Here is a 13,093-nt window from a genome sequence, read left to right on the forward strand (position 1 = left end):
CAGACTCAGAAAACATTAGTTTATTAGTAAATAATTCAAATATCTCCTTAACGTTTCCGGTTTATTTGTTGCGCTGGTGTCCCGCAGCAGCAGCGAGTGCAAGTGACTTCAGCTCAGCTGAAGAGTTCTGCGTTCAAATGCATACAATAGGCTAAAGCTTGCTGCAAAACCCCAGCAAACATAACCATGAATGTGTCTTGGAAGAAACTCCTTGCCTCCGCGATTCCCTTCTCCTGAGTGGAACGTGACAATACCAAGGTTAAGTCGCACTGTCATTTAGATTTTTTTTAATAGTAATAAATATAGTTTAGTTCAGTTAGAGAAGACACTACAATTAAAACTGAACGCGGCTGCTCAATGCAGCACACCAAACGAACGACAGTCGCGCACCACAGATCAGATTTAATGTATCACCTGAGGAGAGCGAGTCGAGCTGACTGACAAGAGTGAGGTGAAAAAGACAAGACGAAAGCAGAAGAGTTTCAAGATGTAAAAGCGCCTGTTTTAAAAATATTTTTGGATTTTGAAAAGCCTGTTGACCTGCCATTTATCTAAGGTGATATTGGAAGGTCTATTTATTTATAAATGTTTTAAACATTCGTTTCTCATTTAGCTTATTTGGTTCCACAGTATTTGCTGATTTTTATTTTATTTAAACTGTGATATTTTTCCCATTATTTTACATCAAGGTGTATGCAGTCCGTGCCTCAACTTTCCATCTCACTAATAAACGTTCTACGTTTTATAATTATTTGTTCCTCAGTCTTTACTGATTTTCAGTTTTGTTTCACTTTCATTGCGCAAAAGCATTATAATATGAAAAGCTCCAATAGAGGCTGTCTGCCTAGAGAAGTTCAAAGCACAAAGGAAAGGGATATTGGTGCATAGCTTATTAAATCTGTGCATAGTTTATTGATCCTTTTCGTTTAACAGTTTTAAATCTCAGTTATTGAGCGCTCTTGGAGAGAGTTTCATCGTCTTGACTGTCTTAACCGAACGTGACACAGTTTGAATGCTGAACGGAAGATGACAGACTTAAATATTCATCTGTACCTCACATTAAACTATGGAACGGCTTCAGAACACTTGGACTTTGACTTTATGGTGCTTTCTAATGTTTTTGTGCTTTCGTGGGGCTTAACAATAACACAGAATATGCACAATATCGGATTTGGATCGGTCTAGTCTGACAGATACCCGATCCGGCAGAAATTCCAATATCGGAGCCGATACCGATCCTGAGTATCGGATCGATGCATCCCTAGTTAGCACGATCATTGCTCTCCCATTTGAACAAAACAACAGTGTTAGTGTGCTAGAAATGATCATGCTAGAATTGTATTAGTATAGGTGCTTTGTTGATTAACTTTATACAAAAATAAATCCCAAAGTTTAATTAAGTGAAAGGTAAGGTTATTTGAGTACTTGAGATGAGACGGTGATTGAGAGTCATGAACTGCAGTGACTGTACTCCTCCCTCTGTTAGACAGTGATCAGATTTCAGTGTTTAGCCAGTGTGCTGCCTACACTATTTCCTCTTTTAGAGCGTCTAACGTTACCTCATTACCTCCAGATGGAGTTCTGCCCTGGCCATCAGAGAAGGATCTAGTCCAGGGTCAATAAATCAGAACCTGAGGGCCAAACTTTGTTCAGGACAGTGTTCGCTTTCACTGCCTGTTATGTATGAGAATGCAGAGACCTCATGAAAAATAATTAATCTCTAAAGCAATTATAAAAAGCAATTGTTGTGCTGCAGTATGTCCATGTTTAAAGGGATTTTCACAATAAACACATTAATTTCCTATATTCCTATAGTTTTGTTATTGATTATGAATTCTATTAATTAGTTGTTGCAGCCATAGTTAGGGAATGAGGGGACAGCCCTCTATAGGGCCTTAATTTTCTGCCAAATTGATTTGACTGACATTCAGATAATTCAAGCAATTCAGCATTTGCTCCCATTTCTTTTTTTTCTTTTTTTTAATTATCTGCATTTTTGGCCCAGAGATCATTACTAAGATCATATTACAATATGGCCTAGTGTTGTTGAATCTGTCATATAATAAACTGGTAGACATTTTTGATTGTCATTTCTTCTGTGGTTAGTGTAGTCACTGTCCCAAAATGTCAGTGGTCAGTACCAGTACTAGTAAAATTCCACTGCTCTTTGTACCAGATGTGGTACCATAGCAAAAACTACTGTAACAGTTGTATTTCAGTGTTTTTTTGGCTCTCATACAGATAGCTCTCAGTTGCAGCCATCTGTATTAGCTTTAATCTATATTTAATTCATACAGTGAAGACTGGACAGTTTTTTTTGTTGTTTTTTTTGTAAAATTTTTTTTTTTTTTTTTATCTTTGTTGAACTACCTGGTACAGTAAGTTTGATAGGATAAAAGTACAGATCAGTAGGTATGCTATTACATCATAGACAAAAGTGCACTGCTATTGTTGGTGTGAGGTGCTGACGTGTGTTTGTTGGGCTTCTAAGTTAAGATCCTCTGCTCTATTTCCGATCCATTCTGTTTCCCAGCTGCCATTGAGCTATCTCTAGATTTCAATCAGCCAACAGTATATGACATAATAGCGCACACAAGCATAGGTTTTCCTTAAGTTAGTCGTGGGTGACGACAGTTTGCAGAGGAAATGCTGTGAATAGGAATGCTGTGTAACAGGTCAACACACACGCACACACACACACACACACGCACACATGTTTGTTTTTGTGAAACAAAACATTACGCCAATAGGCGTAATGGTTTTTATAATGTACAAACTGTATGTGCTATTGCCCTACACCTACCCTACACCTAAACTTAGCCCTCACAGGAAAATTTTTACTTTCTCAAAAAAAATAAATAAATCACTCTGTATGATTTATAAGCATTTTGAAAAGTGGGGACATGGGGCAATGTCCTAATAAGTCACCTTCTCCTTGTAGTACCTACAGTCATGGCCAAAAATATTGGAACCCTTGCAATTCTGTCAGAAAATTGTTCCAATTGCAAATGTTTTGGTATTCACATGCTTATTGTTTTTGCGTATTGCTTTTCAAGCATGTGATGCTCCTGAAATTTGTATTTAGACACACCTGTGGCAAGTAACAGGTGTGGGCAATATAATAATCACACTTGCAGCTAGTTAAAAAGGAGAAAAGTTGACTCAACCTTTGTGTTGTGTGTCACACTGAGCATGGAGAAAAGAAAGAAATATAAAGAGTTGTCTGTGGATTTGAGAGAAAAAATTGTGGAAAAACATGGACAATCTCAAGTCCATCACCAGAGATCTTGATGTCCCTGTGTCCACTGTGTGCAATATCATCAAGAGGTTTACAGCCCATGGCACTGTAGCTAACCTCCCTGGATGTGGACGGAAGAGCAAAATTAATGAAAAATTACAACGAAGGATTGTACGAATGGTGGATAAAGAACCCCAAAATATTAAGTTAATTTGCTACCAAATATTAAGTTAAGGGTGCTAATAATTTTGTCCAGTGCATTTTTTGGGTTCTGTGTGGAATTGTATCAGATTTGACTTTTCTTCTGTTTTTTTTGTCTTTCAATGCAAAAAAATAAATAAAAAATAAACGTGAGTACCAAAACATTTGCAACTGCAAATGAAGGGTTGCATTTTCTGACAGAATTGCAAGGGTGCCGATATTTTTGGCCATGATTGTATGTCATACCCATGTCATTATACAAATTTATGTCCTCATTTGTCACAAAAACACACACACAGAGAGAGAGAGAGAGCTCAGAGCAATGTTGTCATTCCTAGACCAAATGAATTGATGAAAGGCTTTTTGTTCAAACAGATCCAATATAATCTAACAGTAATATTGAAATGTAAAATTTTATATAACTGTTTTTCTATTTTAATATATTTTAAACTGCAGTTTATGCATGTAATGGCAAAGCTGAACTTACAGCTATGTTTTTGTAGGAATGGAGACACAGATGGCCTTTAGTTGTTCATTTTATGACACCCTTGGTGTTCATATCAGCAGAAAAGCAGAGTAATTGCAAAGCAACGGTCCATTGATTTGCTACAACACATATCTTGACATTATGGCTTTTCAGTTAAGTGACAGGCATGATTTTGTGTTCACATATGCAAATAAAAAATTACATTTTTTAAATGTTAAGAGAGTGTGTGTGTCATGTTTAAGTGGAAATTACTTCTTCTTCTCCTCCTTCGTCGTCGTCTTCTCTCTCTCTTTCCCTCTCTCTCATATATCCATTATTTCTCTACCAGGGAGTGTTGGGAAATTGTCAGGCTCCAGTTTTTCTCAAGGAGGGTATCACATTTCAGTTTTGGGAACGTCACCCTGTTTCCCAATAGTACTTGTAACAATGGGAGCCAGAAGTGATGGCCAATCAAGTAAGGTTGATTCATGGTTTACATGCTGTGAAACAGGTAAAATCACTACATTCATGCAGTCAGGGAGATATTAATGCAAAGAAATGTTGTTTTGACTTTTTAAATTTGATTATCTGTAAGGAAGAGTCTGGGTAGTGATGCCTGATGCTTATATATATATATATATATATATATATATATATATATATATATGTATATATATGTGTGTGTGTATATATATATATATATATATAAATAAATTTTTTCAGCTTTTTGTTCTGTTTTGTTCTTTCGACCACTCTCTTACAAAACAAGCAAACTAATCACATAACAATTGTAAACACAAAGCATTCAATACTCGTGCTCTTAAATATACAGCACATACTTCCTTGGTACAGCATCTAGCATTTACATGTCTATGATGGGAGTTTAAAGTTCTGTTGTCTCCAATTCATTTGTTACCATTTGCAATTCAGCTGAAAAATCATACCACTTAAGTATTTCCCTCATTAACTTCATTATTCTTTTATTCACCAATTCTTGTTTCCTCATTAACTTCAGGATGGCTCTCATTTTTAAGAAGATCTTTTGGTCCTCCAGTTCCCTTTTAGGTCCGCCTCTTTCGTTCCTTCTTCCTCTGTTTCTTGACCACCTTATCCTGGAGACGTTGAAGTCCCTGTGCTAAAAGATCATTAAAATCAATTTCTATTTTATCTGGCCGCTTTTTATTGCTCCCGGCTGGGGATTGATCAGGCGATCGCATATCGGTTATGGCAGGAAATGCTTCAGTTCCCATCCCTTTACTTGTTTTTGTAACTCTTGCTAAGGGAGTTGTGAAACACAGATTATTGAAGTTGACCCTAACTTAAAAAATGTTTAGTGGTTATTTTCTTTTCTTTTTATTTAAAAATTATTTTTAAAATATTTTTTAATTAACATTATTCATTAAGTCTTTTTTTTGGCTTTCATAGAGCAGTGTCTGAGGAGACAGGAAGCAGTAGAAGGAAAGAATCGGAAAAAGGACTTTGAGCCAAGATTATTACAATTGATTTATCAATGCATATTATAATTTTCTTTCTAATTCAAAAATGTGCCCTCATAATCCCTCATAAATATCTCCTCATTGATGATGTACATCATTGTGAGGGCAGGCCAATTCAACATTTCTCAATTGGAAAAAAAAATTAAGTCATGCCAGATTTATCTTGAGAATGTAGTTTGTTTTATAATGACTTTTTTTTTGTTCCTGTACAGTGCTCACATTTCCTTCCAGCATCTTCCTATAGATAAAAATGCTTGGGAAGTGCTTTCACCTTGCAGCCCTTGGTTTGAGGTGTGTTTATTGTGTGTGAGTGTTTGTGGAGGAAGCCATCAGAGACGTCAAGACTGTGCTAATGGACAACATTTCCTGAGCCACAGGAAGGCTGTGCTCAGGTGAAGCCACATGATGTGTTTGTGTCCTGAATTTGTCTTTATTTTACTGAAAAGGACGTAGCATGCTTTCCTGACAGTCCTCCTCATTTACATTGTCTGTTAGGTTGATTGTCATTTGATAATATCAGGAGAGTGAGATATGCAAGTCAATTAAAGAGGGATGGACTTCCCCTGCTAAGTGCCAATTCACCTTGAAGCTGCTTCCCTTACTATTGTTTGCTTATTTTTTTGACCATTGTCACTAGTGGCTTGCTCACTGGAGGTATTAAGACAATGCTCCCGGCATTGTCTGTATTGAGAAGAACACCTTAGAACCAAACCGAATGAAATCAGATCTAATCTAATTGTGTTCGATTGTCACTTGTACTGGAAACTTGTTGTTATGGACCTCTGTCAGGTGTGTGAAATTAAATAAGGAATCTACAAGAAAACATGCTGTGTGGTATATATTTTTATGTGTTGGCAGAGCTAAAGATATATGCAGCGTGAAACTGCATATATATTTTTCAAAATAACCCTTGCTATTTGCTGTGTTTGGTCTGATTTCAAATGAAAAAGAAAAATATGTGCACTTACAAATTGTTGGATTCCTCTGAAGTTCCAAGCTTCTTGAGGAGTGTTTATTTCGCATCTTCTACTGCCATCTAGTGGTAAACACCTAGTGTCATCGACACTCATTAATAAAACTGTTGATTATATTACATCGTTTCAAAACAGTTAAACAGCAACAAGGCACTTCATATGTTATATGATATATGATAATCTTCATATGATACTCTTTTCAGGTGTCCATTTATGTGTGTAAATAAATAATCAGTAATAGTATAATATGTTGTATGTGGCATTGATATAATGTAGACTACATGTATTTTTATATGTATAGTAATTTTGACACTTTTTTTATTTTTTCCTTTTTTTTTCTGGAAGGTCTGTTTATGATGGACAGGAACATGGACTGTTCATGGATAAACTGGAAGGGCGGATCCGCAACCACGACCGCGAAATTGAGAAGATGTGCAACCATCACTTCCAGGGCTTTGTGGACTCCATTACTGAGCTGCTCAAAGTGCGCGGAGAAGCCCAGAAACTCAAGGTGCAGAAACAGGAAATGAGGGTTTGAGGAAATCCTATAAAACCAGACAGAAGAAAAAGAGAACCTTTAAAGACCTGAACTAAAAAAGATTTCAACCACTGTAATATGTGTAATATGTCAGGAAAAATCCAGATTTTTCCAAAAAAAATCCAAAATTTCTGTTTTGATCAGTGTCAGGTGACCGAGACCAATCAGAAGCTCCAAAATGACGGCAAGGGGGTCTGTGTGCTGCTTGCTTAGTTTAGTCTTTGATTCAGATCTTGTTACATTAAAAGCAAATATATTAATAACATTAAGCATTGTTAAAACCGGTGGTTACCTCTTCTGTAGCTCCTGACATCAATGGATGAGCTGAGGCAGTGCCGTCTGCAGCAGAGGAATATCGCCACGACCACTGACAAACTCACACACTGCTTACCAGGTACAAACATCAGGCCCATCACCGCAGGAAGTTGGGGTGCTGTAGTGTAGCCCACAAACAAATGGGGGTGCGGTGTTAAAAATAAATGAATGAACGATTTGTAACAATAAATTAAATTAATTTTGTATATTCAATAAAATTCATTGAAAAAAAGTAGCCTAAGCCTGCAATGACAAGAGGCAACGGTTAGTAGTGATGGGATTTATGGCTCTTTGAGGGGATCCGGATCTTGGCGATCCGTTCCTTTCAAAGAGCCGTTCAAAAGAACGAATATTTAGTATATTTACACGAATATTTTAAAATATTTAGTCAGTTTTAAGAAGCCAGCTTGGGGGCATCTCAGTTTATCCTAGAAATAATCACTGGGAGGAATGATGAGGTGAGATTTGTAGTCAAATAATTAAAACTCAGATATCACACACCAATATCTGAGTTTGAATTATTCTGAAATATTGATTATTACCTCATGTGACGGCAGCGTGCACAAGTCATGGCTCCGCTCCTACCCAATGACAGAGGCACGCAGGGCTTTTTTCCACTGGAGTACTCACGTGAAGGATGCGTCATCATGCTGTTGCGCTGGGTGCGCCCCTCCCCCTATATATGGCGTTCCGATCGGCTCTTTAATATGACTTTGCTACATGCACTCTTTTTTTTTTTTTCTTTTTTTTTTTTTTTTTTAAAATTTTTTTTTTTTTTATTATGACACTATCAGAGATAAACAGATAAACATTAGAACATGAACATGAGAATATAAATACATGTGAACATATGGGGGATACAATGAAAAAATAAATAAACTAAAAATAAAAAAATCATAAATATTCAGTCATACACAGTTATACAAACATTTTACAACCATAAAAATTACAACTTATTTATCAATTTTTTTATAATATTGGATGTTTTTAAGGCTTTTTTATTAGAGGAGATTCTTTGAAGAGATGAGTAAACCAAAAGTAGATCAGAAGAGAAAATTGTACAATTAGGTTTAAAGTTAAGGCATCGCGCTTTGTGAATGTGGAATTTTCCCATCATACAAATAAAATCCAGGGCATCCTCTAGCTCCCTACTGTCAGAAACCACCGAATGAAAGAGAACCTTAACTGCAGAAATGTTACACAGTCGAAAGAATACAAAAAATAACGATGCTGAAATTTGAAGCCAAAATTGTTTAGTATAGGGACAGAAATAGAATAAATGTGAAAGAGATTCTTCCTCTTCTTGGCAAAAAGAGCAGAGTGGAGAAAGATTTTGTATAAATTTACTTAAATATTTGTTGCAGGGGTAATAATGATGGATAATTTTAAAATGAACTTCTTTTATTTTATTGTTAAACAAAAATTTGTTTGGCACTGTCCATACTTTCTGAAAATTAACATTTGGATAAAGTGCCAACCACTTTCTATAAGCTTTAAAAGATGAAGCATTATTAGCAGTAATAAAGTTTCTCAAAAATTTGTTTGTACACTTATTATCCATAATATTAACCCCTTGAATACATAATCGAGGGATAATTAAACAAAGACTGCAATACATTTTATAAGTCTTAATTAAAAATAGCAACTTAGGAGGAATGGAATTTGTAAGCAGAGTATAGTCCCGTTTTGAAGCATTTATCCCATATTTATTAAGAAAATCAACATAAGCATAAAAATCACCACTGTTGCTTATCAAATCTGATATAAACACAATGCCCTTGGAGAACCAATCAGGGAAGAAAACAGATTTCCGAGCTGATAAAACATACTGATTATTCCAAATAATATGAGGGGAAAAATTGTGTTTAAAGATTAGCTTCCATGAGTCTAAAGCTTGCTTATGGAAATTGGAAAGCTTCATAGGGAGCCTTGTGGACTTAAAATCACAAGAAAGCAAAAACTGTAAATTTCCACATCTCTTGAAAATCATATTAGGAATCCAAAACCAAATTGAATTACCCTTCAAACATTTTTTTAGCCAGTTTATTTTAAAAATTTGGTTTAGGGTAAAAAAATCTAAGACATTCAACCCTCCCTTTGAATATGGCTGTGTTAGGGATTTTCTACTGATGTGTTCCACCTTATTTTTCCATATAAATTTAAAATTAAGAGCGTCAATAGATTTACAAGTGTTAGAATCAATATAAAGGGGTATAGAAGGGTAAATAAAGCGTGAAATACTTTCAGCCTTAGATAACAAAATTCTGCCATAAATTGTAAGATCTCTTTGTAACCACAAGCTGAATATACGTTTGGCAGAATCTAATTTAGGATGAAAATTCAAAGAGATTCTTTCTTGGGCTGATTTACAGATATAAATGCCAAGATATTTAACAACATTCTTTACTAAAATTCCATCAACAGAGGTCACATCAGAATCATGGATAAACATTATTTCACTTTTTTTAGTATTAACTACCAATCCGGAGGCTTTGGAAAAATTATTTAGACTTTGAATTATCAAATTTACTTGACATTGATTCTTTAAAAAAATGCACGTATCATCGGCCAATTGACTTATGAGTAATTCTTCCTCTCCAATTTGAATTCCTTTTATACCAGTGCAGTTAACTACATATAGATTCAATAATTCTGCAGCGAGTAAAAACAAAAAGGGAGAGATGGGACATCCCTGTCTAATACCTCTGTTAACATAAAATCTTGGAGAAGTGCCATTGGAAAGAGAAACACAACTATTAATATCATTGTATAAAGTTTTAATAACACAAATAAAATTATTACCAAAACCAAAATTAACTAAAGCTTTAAAAATGAAATTATGTTCAACGGTGTCAAATGCTTTAAAAAAATCCAAAAAAAGAATAAGGGCATCATTACTAACCAAATTAGAATAATCTAGTAAATCTAGAATGAGGCGAATGTTATTGGAAATATGTCGCTTTTTCATAAAACCAGACTGTGTTTCTGAAATTACTTCTTCTAGACATTGTTTAAGACGATTTGCATACACAGCTGCCAGAACCTTATAATCTATATTAAGGAGAGATATAGGTCTCCAGTTATCTAAATTAGAAACGTCTTTATTTGGCTTTTGAATTAAAACAATTAAACCTTGTTTCATAGTGGTGGTTAGTTCTCCTTGATCTATGCATTCTTTTAAAGCCTCAAAAAGCAAATCCTTAATGTGATCCCAGAAAACTTTATAAAATTCAAAAGGTAGGCCATCTGGGCCAGGAGATTTATTTACAGGGGACTTTGATATTACATCATCCAATTCTTTCATTGTAAGTGGCTTATCACAAACTAATTTATTATGTTCCGAAATTTGAGGAATAAAAGGAGTTACATTATCAAAAAAAGAATCAGCCGCAAGATTATTAAAAGCAGAAGAATATAATTTTTTATAAAATTTAAAAACAAATTGAGATATCTGAGTTTTACAAGAGGAAATAGAGCCATCAATTTGAAGGGAGTGAATTGACCTTTTTCTTCCATGTTGTTTTTCCAGATTAAAAAAGTAAGATGAATTTTTTTCGCCAAATTCAAGCCATTTGGCTCTAGATCTTACAAAAGCTCCTTTTGCTTTTTCAAGATACAAGGAATTCAATTCCTCTTGTAAAGAAGATAGCCTATATTGATCTTCTTCTGAGAGCTGTTTATTTAAGAGATCAGAAATATTTTTAAGTAAAACTGCATATTTATTTTTCTTTTCAAAGGAAAGTTTTTTACTAAAATAAATTGAAAATTTTCTGCACTCAAATTTAAGGAGCTCCCATTTGGCAATAGGAGATATATCTGCCCTTGTTTTGATATTGTTGATTAATTTTTTTATATCTGAGCAGTAAGAATCATTAATAAGCAGGGAACAGTTTAATTTCCAGTAGCCAGGGTTAAAGGTTCTAGAATTTTTTGGCTTCAATATTAAATCAATACCACAATGATCAGTTAGTGGTGAAGGACTACAAGAGACAGAAGTCAAAGATGAAATCAAAGAAACAGAGATTAGCCATAAATCAATGCGAGATTTTTGAGTTTGATCTGGTTTAAACCAAGTAAAGGAGGTGGAACAAGGATACAGAAATCTGAATGCATCAATCAAATCTAGAGATTGACAAAAATCTGAAATTACCGGATTAAGAGGATTTTGATATCGTCTTGGAGGATATCGGTCTTCAGAATAATTAGGGGCTTCATTAAAATCTCCTCCAATAATCAAGAAAGCAGAGGGGAACTTGCGCTGTTTTTCAAGAACAAGCAAAGAGATCTTTGACATAAGAGTGGCATTCATATCAGATCTATTAAAACCATATACATTAACTAAAATAAAATAAGAGTCATCCATTTGTATCACAACCATTAACCATCTTCCTTCTGGTGAAGACAAAAATTCAATAACTGATCCATTGAAATTTTTACCAAGTAAAACAGCGACACCTCCTGCACGACGGGTCCCATGACAAAAAAAAATCTTATTACCCCATTGATTTTGCCAAAATTTCTCATCCTCCTGACATGAATGAGTTTCTTGCATGAAAAAAACATCTCGGTTAAAAGATTTACAAAACAAAAAAACTGATTTTCTCTTAATTAAATCACGTATCCCCCGAACATTAAGTGAAAAACAGGAAATATTTAACATTAGTGAACGATGTAAACTAAATAAACTTGGCCTATAAAGTTAGAAACAGACAAAGGATAAGAAGAAAAATAAAAAAGAGACTAACAAGTTTGAGCTTGCTCAGAATACAAAGGCAATCATGGCTTATTTTTATAAGAAAAAGCAAAATGAACAAATTTCACTCTATTAACACAAGTATGTTAAAGCGAACTGAAGTACAGTTAGGGCATTTACCTCGATATTTTTTTACCTTCTACATATGCGAAAGCACCTCTAAAACCTGCCCTTTTCCCTTCATCTCTTGCTTGTTTCACTAGAGGCCACAGTTTGTTGCGTTCCTCTTTCATGTTCAATGACAAGTCCTCCAAAACCCTGTAGTTGTTCCGTCGCAGGTAGTCAGAAGATTTTGCATCTTTCCAGATTTTGTCTCTTATACTGCGCGAGGCAAACTGGACAATGATGCGACGAGATCGATCTGTAGCAGATTTGGGACCAAGCCTGTGTACAATGTCCACTGAATTAGCAAGAGATGCGGCAGATTCCGGTGAAACATTTCCAAAGATTTCCAGGATTACATTTTTTACATTCTCATTGTTAGATTCAGGGACACCTGCAACACGCAGATTCCATCTCCGTTTGTATTCATCCAGTTCCAAGCATGACTGCCGAAGAGATTCATTTTCTTTCGACAGGGAAGAAACCACTTTCTCCAGAGATGCAACTTTTTTATTAACGTCTTCAATTTCCTTGCCAAAGAACTCCATAGCAGAAGAGAGGGAACGAATAGAAGCAGTGTTCTCCTGAACCGACAGTTCCACAGACTGAAGCCTTGCCAATGATTCCTCTTGAAGTTTGCCTATTTTTTCAATCGCAGTCAAAAGAACAGAGTTTGGTACATCGTCATTCAGTGCTACACGCGATTTCTTGGCCACAGGAAGTTTTTCTGGTGTTTCAGGCAGAGGAATTATTTCAGCATCAGAACTTAAGTCCATAGATATGGCATAATCATGAGTGTCCATCACATTAGACTGAGAAGAGTACGCCATGGTTTCTAACGTTAACGTTCCCTGATTTACCGCTGGTAAATTCGAGAAACTTCTGTTCTTGTTTTTTGCTGAACGTTTGCCCATAATAAGTCCAACAACTCAAAAAAGCAAAAACATCAATAAGCCATGAAAAACTATATATAATACTTCACATAACTATAAAGTAAAACTGAGCTTTGC

Source organism: Barbus barbus (genome assembly GCF_936440315.1).
Source record: "Barbus barbus genome assembly, chromosome: 1".
NCBI classification, from domain to species: Eukaryota; Metazoa; Chordata; class Actinopteri; order Cypriniformes; family Cyprinidae; genus Barbus; species Barbus barbus.